The 20486-nt window shown below is 43.3% G+C and overlaps 1 protein-coding gene across 7 annotated transcripts in view; it reads left to right on the top strand.

The window, feature by feature from the left end:
- Nucleotides 1-20486, top strand: part of LOC138261974 (peroxisomal carnitine O-octanoyltransferase-like) — a 580533-nt gene that overhangs the window by 225433 nt on the left and 334614 nt on the right. For 3 of the 7 annotated variants that reach the window (XM_069211579.1, XM_069211578.1, XM_069211580.1), the window contains exon 2: nucleotides 4183-4268. The exons of 3 other annotated variants lie outside the window; for them this stretch is intronic. The gene's annotated coding sequence lies outside the window, so the exon portion shown is untranslated. Of the gene's footprint in view, nucleotides 1-838; nucleotides 856-4182; nucleotides 4269-20486 lie in introns of those variants that run through there. One more of the 7 variants, XM_069211581.1, reaches the window with a different exon arrangement.

Below are 20486 nucleotides of genomic sequence, written 5' to 3'. Positions count from 1 at the left end.
GAGGAAGTGGTAGAAGGCTGGTTTCACTTCCTTGTTAGCTACGTAACGAGGTGTCCGAGTGTAAGAGAATACACATTGTTTAGTACGATCTGGGACAAGGATTAATCGGAGTAATGAAGATTATCAGTAAACAATCCGCACATTTTCCACATCTAATTATGTACTGTAAGAGCCCCCACCCCACGCCCCCTCCCTCTCGATCAAGGCAGTGACTGTTGAAACAGCGCTGTGCTCTCTTTACCTCTGATACACATCGGGAAGGATTTCTGAAACGTCTGCAACCAAAAAAAAAATCTTTGCACGTGATAATGTTTTTTTATGCATCGCCTGATCTAAGGGGCAAGTGCTATGCAAATTTCTGTCGCTCAATTGGGAAAGAGAACGCCGACACGTCTGGCTGAAGAGGGGAGGGGAATAACACTGCCTACACGGGCGATGTGCTGGCTTGCTGCCATCCAGGCGAAAGTTCAGAGGAGGAGCGCCAACAGTATTGCAACTTCCAATGTGTTATCGTTGTCACAAAGCTTACCTCAGAAGGGCAGGTCATTTTAACAGCTTAACACAGATACAGATTGCGCACGTTACATTCAAATGTATGTGGAAATGACGAGACTTCTTTACCTGTGCCACGAGGCCCCATTGTCAGCGTGTCTCGGCGCTCCAACTAGGGCAGTCTTCGTGGGGATTCGCAATCATGTTTGACAAAGCACATCCTTCTTTTGCTCAGTTGTACTGGGAGCTTTGATAGGTTTTTGGCAAGGCGATCGTTTTCTTTTGAGCATGCACTAGGTTTTCTTTCGTGATGACTTGGGAGCAGACGAGCTGTAACAAACTGCAGTGATGTCTCTCACAAAGGTACCTGAGAACACGGGCACTTTTTTTTAGCAACAGCCCCGGAAAGCAGCTTGCACGGGTCAGAGTGCAGGAAGATGACTGTCAGTACTGGAATGTTAGTAAGAGCTCAGGGGAGAAAATGAATTTATAAGAGTAGAAAACTCTGTCGCAGAATTGAGGGATAAGTACTTATGTCAAAAAAGGAGAGTGAGAATGTGAGATGCAGGAACATAGGAGACTGGTGTGACCCGGGGAGTTGGAGACAGTGAGTAAGTGAACCTGTACGGAACGCAGTGGGGTGAGAGAAAGCAGCAGTGCAATACCTGGATTTGCGGTGGTTGTAGAGAAATGGGAAGAGGTACTGGGACACCGAGAGAGACAGAACAAGAGAAGAGACAGACCTAAGGGCATGATAGAAAAGACCGAATGAGAGACCTACACGAGTGAATCGGAGAACTGGTGTCAAGGGAGACAATCAACTGAGTGCCACAGGAGCGATGCGAGAACAAGCATTGGCAAAGCCAGTAGGTCTCGCCTATGCAAGAGCTTAGCCACGTTGTACACCAGCGTGGCTGCTGTTCAGCATGGCTAAGGCTCGGGGGTAAAGGAGAGTGGCGTGAAGTGTCATAAATGAGAGTGTTACGGAGTGGCATAGAGTCGTACAGTGGTGTGGTGTAGAGTAGGGTGGAGTGTCATGGAGTGGGGTAGAGTGTTGTGGAATGTCGTGAAGGTTCTAAAGTGGAGCAGAGCATCAGAGTGGAGTGTCGTACAGGGTGTTGATTAGAGTGGAGTAGAGTGGCGTAGTTCGGAGTAGATTGTCGTAGAGTGGAGTGACATAGAATGGCAGAGTGGAGCGCCGTTGAGTGAACTAGTGGAGTAGTGTGTTATAAAATAGAGTGGAGTAAAGTAGCATGGAGTAGATTAGAGATAGTTGCTTAAACCATTAGTGAGTGTAGTAGTGTAGTATAGTGGCATAGAAAGTAGAGTGTTGTGGAGAGGAGTAGCATGGAGTGGAGTGTCTTAGATTGGAGTGTTGTTGAGTGGAGTAGAGTGGCCTAGAGTGAAGTGGTGTAAAGTACAGTGGTGCAGAGTAGATTGGCATAGAGTGCATTGGTTTTGAGTGGAGGAGAGTGCAGTGACGTATAGTAGAGTGCAGTGGTGTAGAGTTGAGTGGTGCAGAGCAGGGTGGAGTGACAGAAATGTAGATTCCAGTGGCCTGGGGTAGAGTGCAGTGCCTTAGTGTAGACAGTTTCAGAGTAGAGTGAAGTGGCATAGGGTGGAGTGGTGCAGGATACATTGCAGAGGTGTCTAGTGGCATAGAGTGCAGTTGTGCAGAGTAAATTAAAGTGGCTTAGAGCGCAGTGGCGTAGAGTGGAGTGATGCAGAATAGAATGGCGTAGATTGTAGTGACATAGAGTGCAGTAGAGTGGCTTAGAGTACAGTAGTGCAGAGTAGAACAGAGTGGTATAGAGGGCAGTAATGCAGACCACAATGGTGTAGTGTGGCATAGCATGCAATGGCATGGAACATAGTGGTGTAGAGTGTTGTGGAATATAGTGACATAAAATAGAGTGGTTTAGAGTGGTGTAGACAGCAGTGGTGTAGAGTAAAGTGGCACAGTGTAGATTGCATTGGTGTAAAGGAGTGGTGGAGAGTGGAGTAAAGTGCCATAGAGTGCAGTGGCATTGAGTCCAGTGTTTCAGAGGAGAGTTAAGTGGCATAGAGTGGAGTGCTGCAGGGTAGAAGCCAGTGGAACAGAGTGGTGTGCACTGTGGTAGAGTGGATTGGTACTGAGTAGAGTGCATTGGCATAGAATGAAATAGCATAGAGTGCAGTGTTGCAGAGTTGAGTGTCATAGAGTGGTGCAGACTAGTGTTGAGAGGTGTAGAGTGAAGTGGCGCAGAGAACAGTGTCAGTGTAGTGGTGCACAGTAGATTAGAGTGGCATAGAGTGAATTGGCGTAGAGTGCAGCAGAGTGGTGTAGAGTAGACTGGTGTAGAGTTGAGTGGAGTGGCACAGAGTGGAGTAGAGTGCACTGGTGTAGAGTGGTCCAGAGTAAAGTGGCATAGAGTACAGGGCTGTAGAGTATAGTGGTTTACAGTGTAGTGACACAGAGTAGATTAGAATAAAGTGCAGTGGCGTAGAGTGTATTGGTTTTGATTAATGTGGTGCAATGTACATTGGCATACAGTGCAGCATGTTAAAAGTGGTGTAGAGTGGTGCAGACTAGAGTGAAGTGGAGTGGTGCAAGGTGGATTGCGGTGGCATAGTGTGGAGTAGGATGGAATAAAGTGACGTAGAGTAGATTGTTTCAGAATAGAAAGAAGTGGCATAGGTTGCAGAGGTGCGGATTAGATTACAGTGGTTTAGAGTGAATTGGCGTAGAGTGAGGTGATGCTGAGTAGAGTAGCGTAGAGTGTAGTAGTGTGCAGCGCATTGGTGTAGAGTGGTGCAGAGTAGAGTGGCGTTGTTACAACCACTCACCTGAAAGCCAGGTTCCTTTTGCAGAGGTGATGCTGTATCCTCCCGACCCCCTAGAACACCTCGGCACTCCACAGAGTAGGGAGTCCCGCAAGGGAAGGGGGGAATGGGATAAGAGAGAGAATAGAGACTGCAATCCAACCTCAGGACCTGCTGGGCATAGTAGGAACCCTACTCTTGTGTTGTTCTCACTCACAAATGGGTTTCATGACTTATATTGGGAAGAGAAATAGGTTAGGGTCCGGACCCTGCTGGTTCACAGTAGTCATCAACTCACTTTTGACAAGCACAATAAATCATTTACCGGACTGAAGGCGGCTGATACCTCCACAACCTTGTTCATACGAAAGCACTTGGATAGTCACTATGTTATTCCCTATAGTCTTAAACAATCCAGTTCACCATCAAGCTGTTCTTTCCACAGCCTTAACGGAAGAGGTACAGGAGAACTCTTATGTCTGTAGGCCCAGTTAATGAAAGGAAGTTTATACTACGCACTAGCAGTAGTATGTATTCCATGAACAACAAGTGAAATCCCAGCTAACTCACTTGGGTACTATCAGGGCATGCGGCGCGCGTCCCCGCGTTAAAAGCTGTTATGACCTATCTCTTGGCTTTGCAGGAGTTGCGGGACGCATCCGTGCATTTAGAAAACTTTTATCACTTAACCCTTTACTTTGTAGGGTATGCGGTGCACGCTCGTGCATGCAGAAACCTATTCTCACTTAACTGCTTTGCAGGGCATGCGGTGCGCATCCACACTTCTAGAAAATGCCATCACTCAACTCTGTACCGTGCACGGCATGCGGTGTGTATCCGTGTATTAGAAAAGCCGCCGTGCCGTATCTGTTCTTTTCCATTTTGCAGAGATTGTGAGGCAGGTCCGGGACTAGCGGTTGCAGCAGGGGCGAGGACGCCGTGAAGAGGAGCTAAGGAAGAGGACTGGAATCTAGGTAAGCAGAGACTCAAAGACGCGCTGCTTTGGTGGGAAGGAAAACGACGCCAAGCAAAGGGCGGTGGGTTGTATATGCGCCTCGGCCAGAATGGCTCCAAGGTACACGATCTTCTGTTCTCCTGTGAGAACGGTCCAGAAACGTAATAAATCAACGTTTCTGGATACTATAACAGCAATGTAACGCAGTTAGTGTTTGAGCAGCACATACACATATGATTCCTACCCTGTGTGTGCTTTATTTAGTATTTATTATTTGTTTATAAGTACAACACTATATTCCACACTTGTTCAACCTGAGATTTCCAAACCAGTATATCTCTTTTTAACCTTTCGCTGTGTGCTACACATCAGAGAAAGGAAGTGACCATGACTGGTGGAACGTCGGTGTCACGCACACCTGTTTATGTGGATTAAGTGTTGTTTTGCTTTAGACATGAATATGAAAGTGTGTCCAGAATCGGTGGAGCATTGGTGGCCCGCACACCTGTCTAGGTAAGTGTTGTGATGTGATCTAGAATTCGTGTGTGTCATATGGAATCTCCGGACGGGGCCGATGATGTCGGCACATTCCACTTGACGCCCACGGATTCAGAGTCGCTTCTCTCCTTGCTCTGTGCCCCTTTTACACTGTTTACTTAAGCGGCTTTATTGAAGACAATAAACAAGTTAAATACCGCAACACTCTTCGTTGGATTCCTTACTTCATTTATGGCGACGAGGATGAAGCGATGGCTGCAGTAGCTGATCCTGTTTCTCATCGGTTATACGGCGGTACGGTCGGGGACAGTTTCCTTATCTTTTGATTTATTTTTCTTGTTGCTATTTTTCAACGTTTCTAAACGTCTCCGTGTATTCGGAGCTTGACCTTGGGGGCACAGAGTGTTTTTGATCCTTGAGATACCGGTTATCCTAACGGCATCTCTAGCGCGAGCACAGCACATTACTGGTGTTCCAAGTGGCGCGTGTGCTTCGGACGAACGTCAATGAGCGCACATGGGTTTTTTTTCATTGCCTGGAGCGCATTAATTTTTACAGCGCTCCTACCTTACGTGTGCAGTCAATATTGAGTGCTGATTTTCTGTTTTTTTTTCGCTGCTTCGCACTCGCATGAAGAACAAGGAACAGAGAAGAAGGACCTTATTCTGAAACCTTCTGATCATCAAAATAGAAATCGGACCAGGAAAGATTGGGGAAAGAATTAACTTCTTGCTGGAAGACTATCTTTCGTGGGATTTTTGTTTATACACAACCATCATTTTTTTTTCCCTTGTCCTTTTGCCTTTGTTTAGTGTTTTTTTTGTTTTACTTTCTTTAAAAAGAAATGCAAAACGTATTACCACCATCACCTTTTTTACAGGACCCTGGTGATCCTTCTTTGGAATGGCGATTATGGTTACGCTCATTCAAGGCCTATTTAGGAGCTATTGACGGCCATAAATTTAGGCCTGAGAGAAAAAAAAGTTTGATGTACTATTATTTGGGTGTGGAAGGACAGAATATTTTTGACCATCTACCAGTTTATGAATTACGTGAAGAAGAAGAATTAGATGAGTTTGAAATGGCGGTTGCGCAGCTGGACAAGCATTTCATCAAAACTAAGAATGTTGTAGTACATAGATACAAATTCTTTACCAGAGTGCAAAATCCTAATGAAAGTGTGGATTCTTTCATTACTGCTTTAAAAGTGTTAGCTGCCAATTGTGAATTCGAAAATTTTACCTCACAATTGATACGAGATCAACTTGTGGCAAGATGCTACTCTAAAAGAATCCAAGAAAAATTGTTAACGTGCAAAGATCCATCTTTGGACAAAGCCATAGACATAGCGAAGAGCATTGAGTGTTCTTTAGAAGATGCTAAGCAATTAGAATTGTCTTTATCTAATGTTTCCATTTCAAGTGCAGTGGTGAATTCGCAGATCAATGATCACAAGAAACAGTTTCGTCCTGAGAAAAAAACAGATTTTACTCCACTTTCGAAAAATGCCTTATCTTCCAGAGGAAATCAAAAGACTATGTGTTACAGATGTGGATCTTTGAACCACGTTTCCTCTTTCAGGAATTGTCCTGCGGTCAACCAACAATGCAGGAACTGCAACAAACTGGGACATTTTTCACGTGTTTGCAGAGGTGGGAAGAGAGGCAGTGTCCGTTGTGTTATTGATGCTGAAGAGGGAAAGGTGCAACAGGATGAAAATGAACTTGTATTAGTGATCAAGGACAATATGTCATCTGCTAGCAAAATGGTCATGGATCCTGACATTGAGGTGTTGGTGGGAGGTGTTGCTGTCAAGTTGTTAGTGGATACAGGAGCACGAATTACTATTGTCTCATTTGACAAATTCAATGAGTTTTGGAGTGACAAAACTCTTTTCCCTCCCGACGTTACTACCTTGGCGTTTGAAGGGAGTAGGATTGACTTGATTGGGTATTTTTGGATTACTTTGTCCATTTCTGGCGAGACCATTCATGGGAAGGTATATGTGGCAAGGAAAGGTATTAACGTTCTGGGCTTAATTCATCAAGCTGATTTTAAATTAATCATTAAACCAGGAAGTATTAGACCAGTGTCTATTGATAGGAGCAATACCAACTGTATTAAAACATCTTCTGAGGTGGGTTGTCCTTGGCAACGGAGGTTTAAAGGATTGTTCCAGGGCAAGTTGGGTAAAATATCTAATGTCACACACACTATCAAACTAAAACAGGGTGTTGTCCCTGTGAAGCATAAACTGAGGAATGTTCCATTTAGTGTAAGGGCAGAATTGTCTAGGTTGTTGAAGGATATGTGTGAACAAGGCATAATAGAGAAGGTTGAAGCCACACTTTGGTTATCTCCTATTGTTCTAGCGAAGAAAAGCTCTGGTGACCTGAGGTTGTGTGTGGACTTAAGAAGTGTGAATGAAGCGATCTGGGTTGATAGTTTTCCGTTGCCTAGGATTGATGATTTAATAGCAAAAGCGGGTTCTGCTAGTTGGTTTACGAAGTTGGATCTTAGATCGGCATACCACCAAGTAGAGCTTGATGCTATTTCTCGTTATCTCACAGCTTTTGTAACGCCTGATGGGACTTTCCAGTTTTGCAGATTACCTTTTGGTTTGGCATCTGCGGCTGCTGCTTTTCAGAGAATAATGACTGACATGTTCCCCGACAACCCCAATGTAGTCATGTTTCAGGATGATATTCTAATCTTTGCTGACACTGAGGTGGTTCATGATAGAGTTTTAGAAGGGGTTTTGCAAACTCTAGAAGAAAGAGGTGTCACTTTAAGGAGAGACAAATGTCTCTTTAAAACTCAGGAAATAGAGTATCTATGACATGTTTTATCTGAGCACGGTGTCAAACCCAGGCCTAAGTTAGTGAAGAGCATTCTCGATGCTCCTGCACCCAAGACTAAAGAACAGTTGCTTTCTTTTTTGGGATTATGTGAATTTTATGCAAAGTTTTTAAAGGATTTTGCTAAGACTTCTGAATGTTTTAGGGCTATGCTTAAAAGCAAGCAATTGTTCTTTTGGTCTAAAGAGTGCAATAAGGCTTTTGAGCACATTAAACAACAGATTGTCAACTCACTAGTTTTACAACCTTTTTCAGATAGTAAAAAGACCATTGTAACTGTGGATGCATGTGAATATGGGTTGGGCGCAGTGTTAACACAGGTTTCTGATGGGGGCAAGGAGTGCACCATTGGGTTTGCTTCAAGGACATTGCGGGTAGTTGAGCGGAAGTATTCTGTTATTGAAAAAGAACTCCTGGCCTGTGTATGGAGTGCGGAAAAATTCAAACAATACCTCTGGGGTAGGCATTTTACATTAAAAACTGATCACCGTCCCCTGGTGGAAATTTTATCAGGAAGGAAAATTAAACGCTCAACTGCTCGCATAGCACGGTTATCTGCCAAATTGTTAGAGTTTAATTTTTCGATTGAGTATATTCCGGGAGGAAAAAACAGTAGGGCTGATTGCCTATCCCGTTTACCTATATCAGATGAAGAGGAACAACTTGAATGGGATACTGAGGTTGAAGAATGTTTCATAGCATGCATTGCTGAGTCTTTGGATGAAAATGTGTGGATTAAGTCGTTACATAATGACAAACTGTTGTGCGATGTCATTCATTATGTGAAGATTGGGTGGCCTAAAGAGAAGACTCTCTCGCCTAATTTACAACCTTTTTGGAAAATTTCTGAGGAATTGTCTGTTGAGGGTGACAAACTTATTAGAGGTGACAAACTTATTCCACCAGAGTGTCTTAGGAGAGACCTGATTCTTAAAGCACATATTGGTCATCTTGGTTCTACTATCACAAAAAGGAAATTAAGATCTGATTTCTGGTGGCCAAGGATGGATAAGGAAATTGATGAGCTAGTGAAGAGTTGCCCCAGGTGTTGTGTAAGTGACAAAGTTCTGGTTACTCAAGGAAGTTGTGATTCTTTTGTTCCATCACCAGAAAGAGCTTGGCAGAAAATTGGTTTAGATTTTCTTGGTCCTTATCATGTACTACCTCCGGATTTGAGGTATTTTATGGTTATAGTAGATCATCTTTCTAGATGGGTTGAGGTATTTCCTATAAGACTTCCCACTACACAAAGTGTTATTAAATGTCTAAAAGATGTTTTCAGTAGGGAAGGATTACCTGAACAAATAATGACGGACAACGGAGTACAATTTGTATCTACGGATATGACCCATTTTTTGAACAAGTGTGGCATCAAACACATAAGGACGCCTCTCTATCATCCTCAAAGTAATGGTATTGTTGAACGCATTAATCGTGTACTTGTTGAGTGTATCCAAGCAGCAATTAAATCTAACATGTCTGTAGGGCAAGCCATTAAAGAATTGATTTGGTCTCCTCGCACAACACCACATGTTGCCACGGGCAAGACTCCTTTTGAATTGATGAGGGGTAGGATTGCGACCTCAGAACTATGTCCTTTTTGGATGATTGATCTACTTCATGAAGGTAGTAATCTGAGGGAGGTTTGGCAGTCAGCAAAAGGTAATTCTGATGAAATGGGAAGAAATAGGTGGAGGGTTACACCGAAAAAAAAGTCCTCAAGGTTGGTGATTGGGTGAGAGTTAAAAATCCTTTGATAGTCAGAAAGGGTTTTTCGAAGTTTAAAGAGCCCCAACAAGTTCTGGAAGTACGCAAAAATGCAGCTAGATTGTCGGATGGATGCTGGTGGGGAGTCACACGTTTAGCTTTAGATCCCAGTGTTCGAATGAGGGGTGAGCATGAAGGTTGTCAAACCAGTAACAATGAAACTGTTGTTCACAACTCTTCTAATTGTGCAAAGAGGGACTCTTACTGTAAAAGGGAGGATAAGGGTAAGAAGGAATTTCGCAGGGAGTCCCGTAGAGAATTTCGCAGGGAGTCCCGTAGACCGGCCAAGTTCAGTGATTATGTAATGTCGTAGACTGGATATGTTTGGTGATTTGGTAATGTCGTGAAAACTATTTCTATGGCCAACATTCTTTTAGTAGATTGTTACATTGTATTAGGTTTTACAATGACTTTTTATATAGTTTTACTAACACATCAGTTTTGGTTGTTCAGGGTGATGTTGTTATTTTCATTGGTTGTATTGGTTAAATGAAGATTGTTTTTTATTAAAAGAGGGGGGATGTTGTGATGTGATCTAGAATTCGTGTGTGTCATATGGAATCTCCGGACGAGGCCGATGATGTCGGCACATTCCACTTGACGCCCACGGATTCAGAGTCGCTTCTCTCCTTGCTCTGTGCCCCTTTTACACTGTTTACTTAAGCGGCTTTATTGAAGACAATAAACAAGTTAAATACTGCAACACTCTTCGTTGGATTCCTTACTTCAGTAAGTGACTCTTGAATAATACTGCCCTTGAATATAACTGTGTACTTTATTACATAGGCTAGGTGTGACATGTTATAGAGTGCCAGTGTACTCTATAAGTGATTGCAAAGTATTTAGTGGTTGGTGAATGTATTGGTGCTGATTACCATACCTTAACGTCTTATCAGATATGCAGTCAGTAAATTCACCACCACCGTTTCTGGAATCACTGGGCAACTCGGCTGTCCCATGAAAGCAGTTGTTTGTTGCATTTTAGATGTATCTAGGATCCGTTGGGGCATCACGCTTTAGGGCTGAGAAGAAGAAATTCCTTTTGCTGCATTTCCTGGGTTTTGAAGGAAGGAAGGTTTTAAAACACCATCCTGAGATGGCAATAGTCAAAGAAGAAGATGAATACAGGAAGTGGTTAAAACGTTAAAAAGGAAGACCTGCCATTCAGCCTAGCCTGGTTGTGTTTCGACATAAGTTTTAACAGAGAACACAAACCCAGTGGGAGAAAGTGGATTCATACATAAGTGTCCTGAGAAAGTTGTGCTCACAGTGTCAGTTTGTAGAATTCACTGACCAGCTGAATAGGGATCCGTTTTTTGGTAATTGTTCAGACAAACACTTTCAGCAAAAACTACTCACCCTGAGTAATCCTTCGTTGGAAGAGTTGATTAAGGTTGCCGAGTGTGGAATTGGCACAAAGATCACCGAATGATTGAATGCACAAATGGTTCTGAAAATAAATGTGGTTCAAGGTAGTCTACCTCTAAGAAAAGAGGTGATGACCAGTGAAAGGATTTTTTTCAAACAAACCAACATATGTTTTAGATGTGAGAAAAGCCCACATGGTAGAAGAGGAAGATGATGTCTGGCAAGAGTGGTTGCATGCCACAAATGCTCAAAAGTGGGCATTTTGCTAAAGTGTGCCAGAGTAATATGCCTATTATGACCAAAGTAAGCAGTGTAGTTGAGGAGGAGTTCCAAGTAGAAGGAGATCATCAGATCATAAAAGATTTCCAGGACGTGATGCTGATTTTCACTGAGGATAATGTAGTGATTGGGGACCACTGTAAGTGTGTAGATCTATACATAGATATTTTGGTAAGTGACAAGTGTTTACACCTCTTAGTTGACCCTGGTGCAAGAATTATGATGATCACCTCCGAACTGCCCCACGAAAAATGGGGTGACAGGAAGTTCTTTCCTCCAGATAGGTCGCATGTTTACTATGAGGGCAAGACTATTCTCTTGGGAGGGTTTATTGAGGACATTATGGAGTTCAAGGGTCACAAAATACAAAGAAAGATTTATGTGACTAGAAAAGGTCTAAATACTTTAGGATGGTAACATCAGGGCCTGTTTGGGTTGGTGCTTAGAGCTGGCACCACTGAGCAAGTCCTGGTTGTTAATGAGGTACCACTTTCGGACTCCATTGAGCATGAGTTTCCTGCTGTTTTTTCATCAAATCTGGGAAAAATCACAGGATTCAAACATAGAATGAAGGTGAAACAGTGCTATCTCAATCAAACGTAAAATCAGGTCAGTTCCATTTAGTTTAAATAATGAAATAGAGAATGGGCTGGCCACTTCACAGAATAAAGGGGTGATCAAACCTGTTGAATCTAGTTTGTGGTTATCAGCATTAGTGGTGGCCAGAATATGCAAAGGGCATGTGCATAGACTTTAAGGAGTCTTAACAAGTAAATGTGGGTAGATGCCCATCCGCTACCAAAGATCAGCAATCTGTTAGGTGAGTTTGGGTGGCTGAAGGGGTTTAAAAAAATCAATTTAGCTTCAGGGTATCATCAGGTGGTATTGGAGAAATCCTGCAGGCATTACACAGCGCTCAGTTCACCTTTTGGCACATACCTGCTCTGTCGCATCCCGTTTGGGCTGGCATCTGCTGCCAATGTTTTTCAGCGCATCATACATCAGTTGTTTTGAAACATTCATGGGTTCTTAATGTTCCAGGATGATGTACTGATATATGCAAAGCAGTTAGAAGATGGCGAAATGATACTACAAAGGGTTCTCCAGATATTTGTAGAGAAAGAGGTTGTTGTAAAGAAAGAGAAGTGTGAGTTTGGAAGAAAAAAGTTGAGTTTCTGGGCCATAGCATTTCAGGGGAAGGCATTTTCCCAAGACCTGGCTTGGTCAAAGTTGTGCTGCGCTAAACCAAAGAACAAAGATGAGCTACTCTCTTTTATTGGACTACGTGAGTGCTATTCCAGGATCATACCTAGAAATGCGTCTAAGATGAAACATCTTACAAATATGCTAAAAAAGAATGTACAGTTTGTGTGGAATGAAAACTGTCAAGACACATTCGAAGCAGTAAAATCAGAGATGATGAGTGCTAGAGTATTGCGTTCGTATGATCCAGAATTTCCTTGTACTATTACAGTGGATGTCAGCAAATATTGGCTAGGTGCAGTGTTGACTCAGAATACTACGAATGGCATAGTTTCAATAAGCTACGTGTCCAGGGTACTGTGTGAACCAGAACTAAATTACTGTGAAATAGAGAAGGAGTTACTAACTTGTTACTGGGCCATTGGAATGTTCCAGTCGTATGTGTGGGGTAGGAAGTTAGCGCCTTATGTGTGGAGGGAGGACATTGTTGGAATGACGGGAAAATTGTTAAAGACCCAAGGTTGGAACTTTCTCCAGAGACTTCTGGTAGTCAAAGGTATACTAAGAATTCTAGCCCAATACATCTGGTAGTCAAAGGTGTACTAAGAATTCTGCCCTTAATTAAGAGGTTCTACGGAGGTCCTCCTGGGAAAGATAAAAAGATTTGTACCTTGGAAGTTGAGGATATGTTTCTAGTGTTATGATATCAGTCTTGCAACTAAAGATATGGATGATTAGTCTTAATTCCTGTGTAAACAATTTTTTTTAGCAGTTAGTTTTGAATCATATTATGATAAGGTTTTAGTTTTATATGGTTATAGTTTTATATTATCTTCTTATGTTTTCTTATTTATTGTAAAAGCAAGAACTATTATGTTGTACTTTAACTATGTAATTTATGTAGAAAGTTTCATCTTCATATTCCACAGTTGTGTCTCTGGTGAGAAACATTCTACTGATGTCAGTTGGAGCATCTCTTGTGAGAGCACCACAACTGTGGCTTAATGCTTATACTGCTTTGCTAATAAAGAGCTGTAACTTGTACCTGAGTTCCTGAGTATTGATAACCACAGAGTGACACACTTCTAATGGCGTTAGCTAGAGAGATGTCATGATGGAAAAGAGATAGAGACTCTACGTCCTGGGAATGGGAGTGTGTCCGAGATCTGGTCATCAAGATAGGTGGGCTGTTGAGGGACGTAAGAGTGCCACAGGCCAAAAGAGCAAATGTGAGACTTCGGAGGCACACAAGAGACAGTATTGGCTGTACATGAGACTGAAAGACCTGAAGACACAAGAGAGAAGGAGAAAACTGAGAAGATCGAGGACAAATTGGGGGAGGAAGAGAGAGCCCTGGCAAGAGTGACACACCACTAATGTTATGACAGAGAAATTTAAAGAGAATGAAATATGAGATCTTTATGAGATAGAGATTGATATAGATAGAGATTGAGAAGGCAGGGAGTACAAGAGTATCACAGACATGGTACCAAGACAGACAGACAGCACATGGGCATGAGAGGTAGGGGGAGAGTCCTGAGCGTTACATGCAGTCCGCGCTCAGCCTGGAAGCTAGAGAAAACATGTTTTTTCATTGAGCACGTCTTCCCAACGACCAATATTAATTCAGAACAAAAAGTATTTTACCACGGATATAGTTGTTCAGTGGGTAATGCAGAACATGTTCTGAACTGTCACTTGAACCCTAGGCAGAGGAGTAGCATATAAGCTATAACTTTAGCTGTCTAGAAGCGTGGGTAGTGTTAATCATAGCAAAAACAAGCATTTGCAATGCAATGGGTCTCGCCTTTGCTCGAGTTAGAGCTATTGGCGTTGTAATTTCCTAACTGGACTTTTCTTGCCACATACATTGAAAATCAAAAGTAAAACAGTTGACAGAAGTGAGCTGATTCAAAGCACTACAGCTACCATAAGCATGAGCGCGAAAGAGACACGCAAAGGGAAAACTGAAAAGAAAAACAGTTGACATAGGCGAGCTGATTCATCGCTCCTCAGCCGCCAGGAGTGTGAAGGAGACACACAAAAGGAAAAATAAGTTTGCTCGCAGTCAAACATATTGGCAGTAGTGCAAATATCCATGTAACAGGGTCGGTCCCCAAGGCGGTAACAAAACCACCCAAAGGAGGGACAAAAGTAAAGCATTTACTAATTATAACAAAGGATTTTTAAAAGGCAAGCCCACGAACGAGTGAAAGTGATGGGCCTGAGACGGGTGTGTTTAAAAGCCCACAGAGATACCAACACGTTGGAAAAGCAGCACTTGCGCGCAGCTATGGCCAACCTAAAAAGGCAGAAGAGCAGCTGGACAAATGGAGGGCTTCCCATATCTGTGCAAACACCTTGCAAGATGGGTGTTTTTAATTTTAAGTCTTCCTCTCCTGTGCTTACACCTCATTTAGTTGCAATATAAAAAAACAACTGCCACTACATCAATAATATAGCATCCTGCAGAAAATGGGCACATACTGAACCCCACATTTTTGCAAATATAACTAGTGCCTATTCACACCATCTAAACAAATTTTTATATTTATTGTAAAAAGAGCGCGTGTACGCTTCAACAACATATTTATTCGTTAGCACAAAAGGTAGAAGCACGCTGCGTTTGCTAAAAATGCATTGCACTTCAACTTCATAAGCAAATAAACAAGCACACTTTCCAAAGCGCATACACGCTCGCTTAACACTTTAAGACCTTCTTGAAAGTTTGCAAATAAAAAAGCAGAAGAAACAGCTGTAAGACCAGAGAGCATTCTTATTCTGCCGGAAATACCTCACAGGGCGTGTGTTTTCCATTTGAAATCTTCCACCTATGTGCTTCCTCCCCACACCCCCCCCCCCCCCCACACCCCCAACCCCCCTACCCCACCCCACCAATCTCAAGAAACAATAGAGGCACTACGTCAAATAACAGAGCCTCCAACTGAAAATGCCAAAGTTTGTTTAGCTTCCCAACAAGGACCCACTTCCTAACTTTAAAAAAACCAATGCTTTAAGGTACCACAAAACCGACTGCACCAACAGCAAATGAAAACACACAATAATTGTAATTTGCTTTAAACTGTACAAGCCCGCTGCACTAGAGATTTAAATGCATCGCACTTTTACCTGTATTAAAAAAAAAAGATAGATTTAAATGCATCGTGCTTCTACCTTTATAACAAATAACCAAAAGGGATTTCCAAAGCGCAGACACGCTTGGTTAGTGCTAGAATAGAAATTTGTTAACCGTTTGCCAACACAGATGCACTTTAGTTAAGGCACTTAAAGAACTTAAAGCAAACTTTAATTTGCTTTAAACTGTAAAAGCGTGCTACATTAGATCGTAATACATCACGCTTCTACCTTTAAAACTAATAACCAAAAGCGCTTTCCAAAGTGCGGACATGTTCTTTTAACACAAGAAAATATATTTGTAAGCGTTTGCAAACACGGACTCACTTTTCAATTTTAATGTTCATAAAACCCCACAGAAGAAGAATTTCAATGACTTTAAGGTACCACAAAAACACACACAATCAACTAAAGTAAAGGAAAGCATATGTCATTTTCAAGTTGCTTAAAAGTTAGAAGCGCACTGCACTTGATTGAAAGGCATCTACCTTTCTAACAAATAAACAAAAGCGCGCAAAAGCTCCCTGAAAGTTAAAAAGAATGATGAAACAAATTTGTTTACCTGTGCCTACACGCTCTAACTATAAACAACACTAAACAGCCATGAATAAATACAAAAGAAGCACTCAAAAAACAATTTCTTTTTGAGACAGCGCCTACAATTTGTACACCATTCTTAAAATTCACTGAGAATTTCCAGCTTCACCGAAAGTTCTATAATGTCTGTTAGCACCAATTAAACAAGGTCGATAGTATGCGAAGCCCTGGACTTCTGCCCAGCGAGATCGTGCTGCGAAAACAGAGAAAAAGTAGTCCACAAACCCAGCGAGCCTCGCATGTTTTCTGTACTTGGTCGCTGCGCTCGAGGAGGGCTAACCACCGGAAAAGGCATGACGTATGCGTGCCTCCCACTAATCATAAGAAGCGGATTCTAACAGGCAAGCCAACTTGCCAATGAAAGACACTGAAGTGACGTTGACGGCGCTCCGAGCCCTTTTCTAATACCCAAAGCGTCTTGCTAGCGATACGCATGCGCGGGCGCATGCAACGCAGGTTCGACCCTAAAAACAGCCCCGTTGTACTGGTAAGCATATCAAAGTAGATGGCTGGCTGTATGGGCAGATAATGGGGTAGGACAGGGAGAACAGATCTTAGCTGTTGCATCTTAGCAAACATTCGGCATCGCAGCCTAGAAGGTGCTTGTACTCAGCCCATCACAAAGGTGTGGAGTGGTGACTAAGATGACCGCGCATAGCATGACCAAGGACTGCTGACAGCCACAATCAAGCCCTCTCAAAGAAGGCTGCGCAGAGTAGAATTTCACAGAACAGCGTGAATTAAATTTAACTTTCCGTGCTTGTCCCTTCAGTAATTGAGAGGAGATAGTAATTAGACATCACTCACACTACACAACAAGCCAATCACCAAATGGCGATAAAAAATGTGACTGAATTTGGCTAGAAAATAATGGCTAATGGGGTTAGTACAGGGTTCCACTTTGTGGTTGAATTACAGTGAATGGCATTCCAACAGAGCAATGGCTGAAGGAGGGTGACCCAAAGACCATTTGTATATGTAGTGATACTAAAAGTATGTTGTATTTATTTTTGAGATGACAGTAGACTAATACCAAACTTGTGGCCAGACCCACAAAGCGGAGAGTGATGAATGGAAGCGAGAAAGCAATGTGTTATTAAAAAGAAAGGAGAGACAACTAGGAAAGAATCGACCAGGAGGATAAAGGGAGAGGAAGACTAAGAAAAGAAAGGGGAAATGATCTGATGGAGAAAGAAATGACTACAGTAGATCAGAGGTGTGCAGAATGAAAGAAAGGAAGGGATGAAGGAATTAATGAAGGAAAGGAGAAGAGGGGCTAGGATTAGTGAGAGGAGAAGTAAGCGACCTTGTGTAGTTGTAACCTTACCATTGTTTGTTCTTGACAAATAACTTTGAGATTCTTAAAGCGTTTTACTAATGTAAATGGAATTTACATGCACAAAATGTACTGTCCTGCTTCATAGAAACACGACCAGTGTGCAGTTCCACCCTTGGTTCATGTTTTTAAATGCAGACCATCTGTTAGTATTGCGTACTGCTAACCGTCATAAGTGCAGAGATGAGGAAAGGGGCTAGCTCAGGGGAAGGCGGCCATGCTACATAGCAACACACAAAGAGATGATGGACAGAGTGCTGCAACTTTTCAAACACTCACCCCCAGTCACAGATCCGGGTTAAATCCATTGTTCTTTTGCATACCATGCCACCCCAGTTTGGACCAAGCCATATGCAAATCAGCCTTAACCCTGCTCCCCATTTGAACAGTCCAACCCGAACTGTCAGGCCAGGCCCTCCCTGGACAGGAAACAAGCATCATGGGACCGGTTTCGGAGTATCACCCCTCATCAGCCAAGATAGCTTACATCCAGTGGCACAGTGAGCAAGGGACCCACGTAAGGGCGTGCCCTGGCCACTTAAGACGAACATAGCAACTCACAAAGAGATGATGGACAGAGTGCTGAAACTTTTCAAACACTCACAGATCTTGGTTGAATCCATCGTTCTTTTGCTCATCATGTCACCCCAGTTTGAACCCAGGCGCATGCAAATCATTCTTGACCCTGCTCCCCATGGGAATAATCCAGCCCGAACTGACAGGCCAGTTCAACCCTGGATCAGAAACAATCATCCTGGGACCGGTTTCAGAGTATAACCCCCATTGGCCAGGCTTACTTGAATCTAGTGGCACTTGAGCAAGGGACCCATGTTTGGGCATACCCTGGCCACTTAGGGCAAATATAGCAAACAAAGAGAGAGGATGGATAGAGTGCTGAAACTTTTCAAACACTCATCCCCATTCACAGATTTGGGTTAAATACACTCTTCTTTTGCTTACCATGCCACCCCAGTTTGGCCCCAGCCATATGCAAATCAATCATCACCCTGCTCCCTATGGGAACACTCCAGCCCGAACTGACAGGCCAGACCCTCCCTGGACCAGAAACAAGCATCCTGGGATCAGTTTTGGAGTATCACCCCTCATCAGCCAGGCTAGCTTGAAACCAGCATGGGCATGGCCATATCCCCACCACCTCAAAAATGGGGTAATAGTCTTTTTGCTCCCATGCAGACTAAAGCATCTCATCCCAATGGCAAGCAAGAGGATATATGATTCTTTTGGGTGTTGTTTTTAAAATGGGCTAGGAGAGTTTGGCTAACTCCCATTATCATTCCACTTGCAATGGTGAACAGCTGCACTTTTTGGGCTCGTATAGGCTATTTGGAAAACCTACCAGACCCAGACAGTTCTGAAAACTAGACACCTGGGGGAGTCCAGGGTGGTGTGCTTCGCATCCATGCCACACCATTTTCTTACCCACAATGCTCTCCAAACCTCAAATGTTGACTAATATCACACATTTTTCCTCATATTTCTGTAATGGAAACTTCCGGAATCTGCAGGAATCCATTAAGTTCCTACCACTCAGCATTGACCTACTTCTGCCGATAAAAATGATGCACCACTTGTGTGGTTCATCCTAGTGCATGCGACAGGCACGTATCCAACCGATGTCATTAGAAGTCACCATGCAAGGACTTCCATTGCCCTTGGTTTGATAAATTCCTGTCACTAGCACTATGCCCAGCCACACAATTGAGTTACCATTCTTATCAGAAACCTTAGGAGAATGCTGGGTGAAAGGGCATTTGTGGCTGTATGCATATTCCAGTGCTTTCAATCACAGAAATGTGAGGAAAATGTTTTTTTTTAGTCAAAGTTTGAGGTTTGCAAGGGATTCTAGGTAACACAGCCTGGTGATAGCCATACAAGTCATCCCATCCCAGATTCCCCTAAGTGTCTAGCTTTACAAAAAGTACAGGTTTGCTAGCTTTCCTTAGGTGCCAGCTGAGATAGGGTCCAAAAACCACAGCTACCCACTGTGCAAAAAAACATATCAGTAAGGACCACAATCCTAGTCAGAGCAAGTAAGATGCACGCTAAAAGTTTACCTGTGCTCAGCCTCTGGTAACTTGGCACAGAGCAGTCAGGCAAAGCTAAAGAGGCAATGTGTAAAGTATTTCTGCACTCACACAGTAACACAATGAAAACACCACAAACGGACTCCACACCAGTTTAGAAGAATAGCCAATATTTATCTGAATCAACCGATTCAACACACATAAGTCAAGTTATGAATTTTCAAAGATGAAATCAAAATGCAGTGCTTAGAAGACAGTAGCTCCAACCCGACCTATCTGGTCACACTGGACTGGGGCAAATCCAAAAGTTCAGTCTGATCACAATCACATAAGTGTCCAACTTTGGCCATTTGGATATCGATAAAAGTAGCAGAATTTGCACATAACTGTCCACAGGAACCTCCGATTTACTTTTCAAAAGTGTTCTCTCCATCAAGGAGGGCAAAAGCTTTTGGGTGCACCACTCCTCCAGGGGCACCCTAGATCCTGCACCATCCGGACGCCATCAGAAATATAGTGCCCTGGCCCGCGCCACAAGTGAGAGTTGGTTGCTGGGGCCCCCCTCCCTCTACAGGCACCCAGAGATTGGCTCAGACCCGCATGGAGCATACAGGAGCCCTCCACACAATGGTGTGACATACCAGAGGGCCTGGGGAAGAGACAGTAACTAGCCAGATCTGTAACATCTGGTGATGGCACCCTCATCTGAGACACTGTGGCAAAGCTACAGGTGGCTGCTCATGCCTCCCTAGCTAGGAATGTTCCCATCCTGGGGGTCTGATCTTAAGGTGGGTCCCAGTGGTTGCCAGCACTACAGCACCGTCTGCATTCTGGCCCCATCAGTTTTGGCAGTGTCTGAATACCAGTCCCCCCTTCTATTTCTTGTTCTCAGCAAACCTGGAAGCTATTACCAGACAAAAGATTTACTTCTTCTTGGAACCTACTGATGCTTGGGGATGAATGGGGCAGAGATGCTTCGAACCATCAGAATAATATGGCTAGCCGCCAGCATGGGCTCCGCCGTCAGGTGGTGAAGCCTGATACTGGCACACCGACACAGGCCCAGACTAGAGAGGAGCAGATTCTGACTTTGGCTGCCAAGGCCAACATTCAAGAACAAGAGGACACCCAAGCCACAGAATGAATCAGAA

The sequence above is a fragment of the Pleurodeles waltl genome, chromosome 10 (genome assembly GCF_031143425.1).
Source record: "Pleurodeles waltl isolate 20211129_DDA chromosome 10, aPleWal1.hap1.20221129, whole genome shotgun sequence".
Classification (NCBI taxonomy): Eukaryota; Metazoa; Chordata; class Amphibia; order Caudata; family Salamandridae; genus Pleurodeles; species Pleurodeles waltl.
The sequence above is the reverse complement of the archived record's forward strand: the minus strand, read 5'-3'. Positions and strand labels throughout refer to the sequence as shown.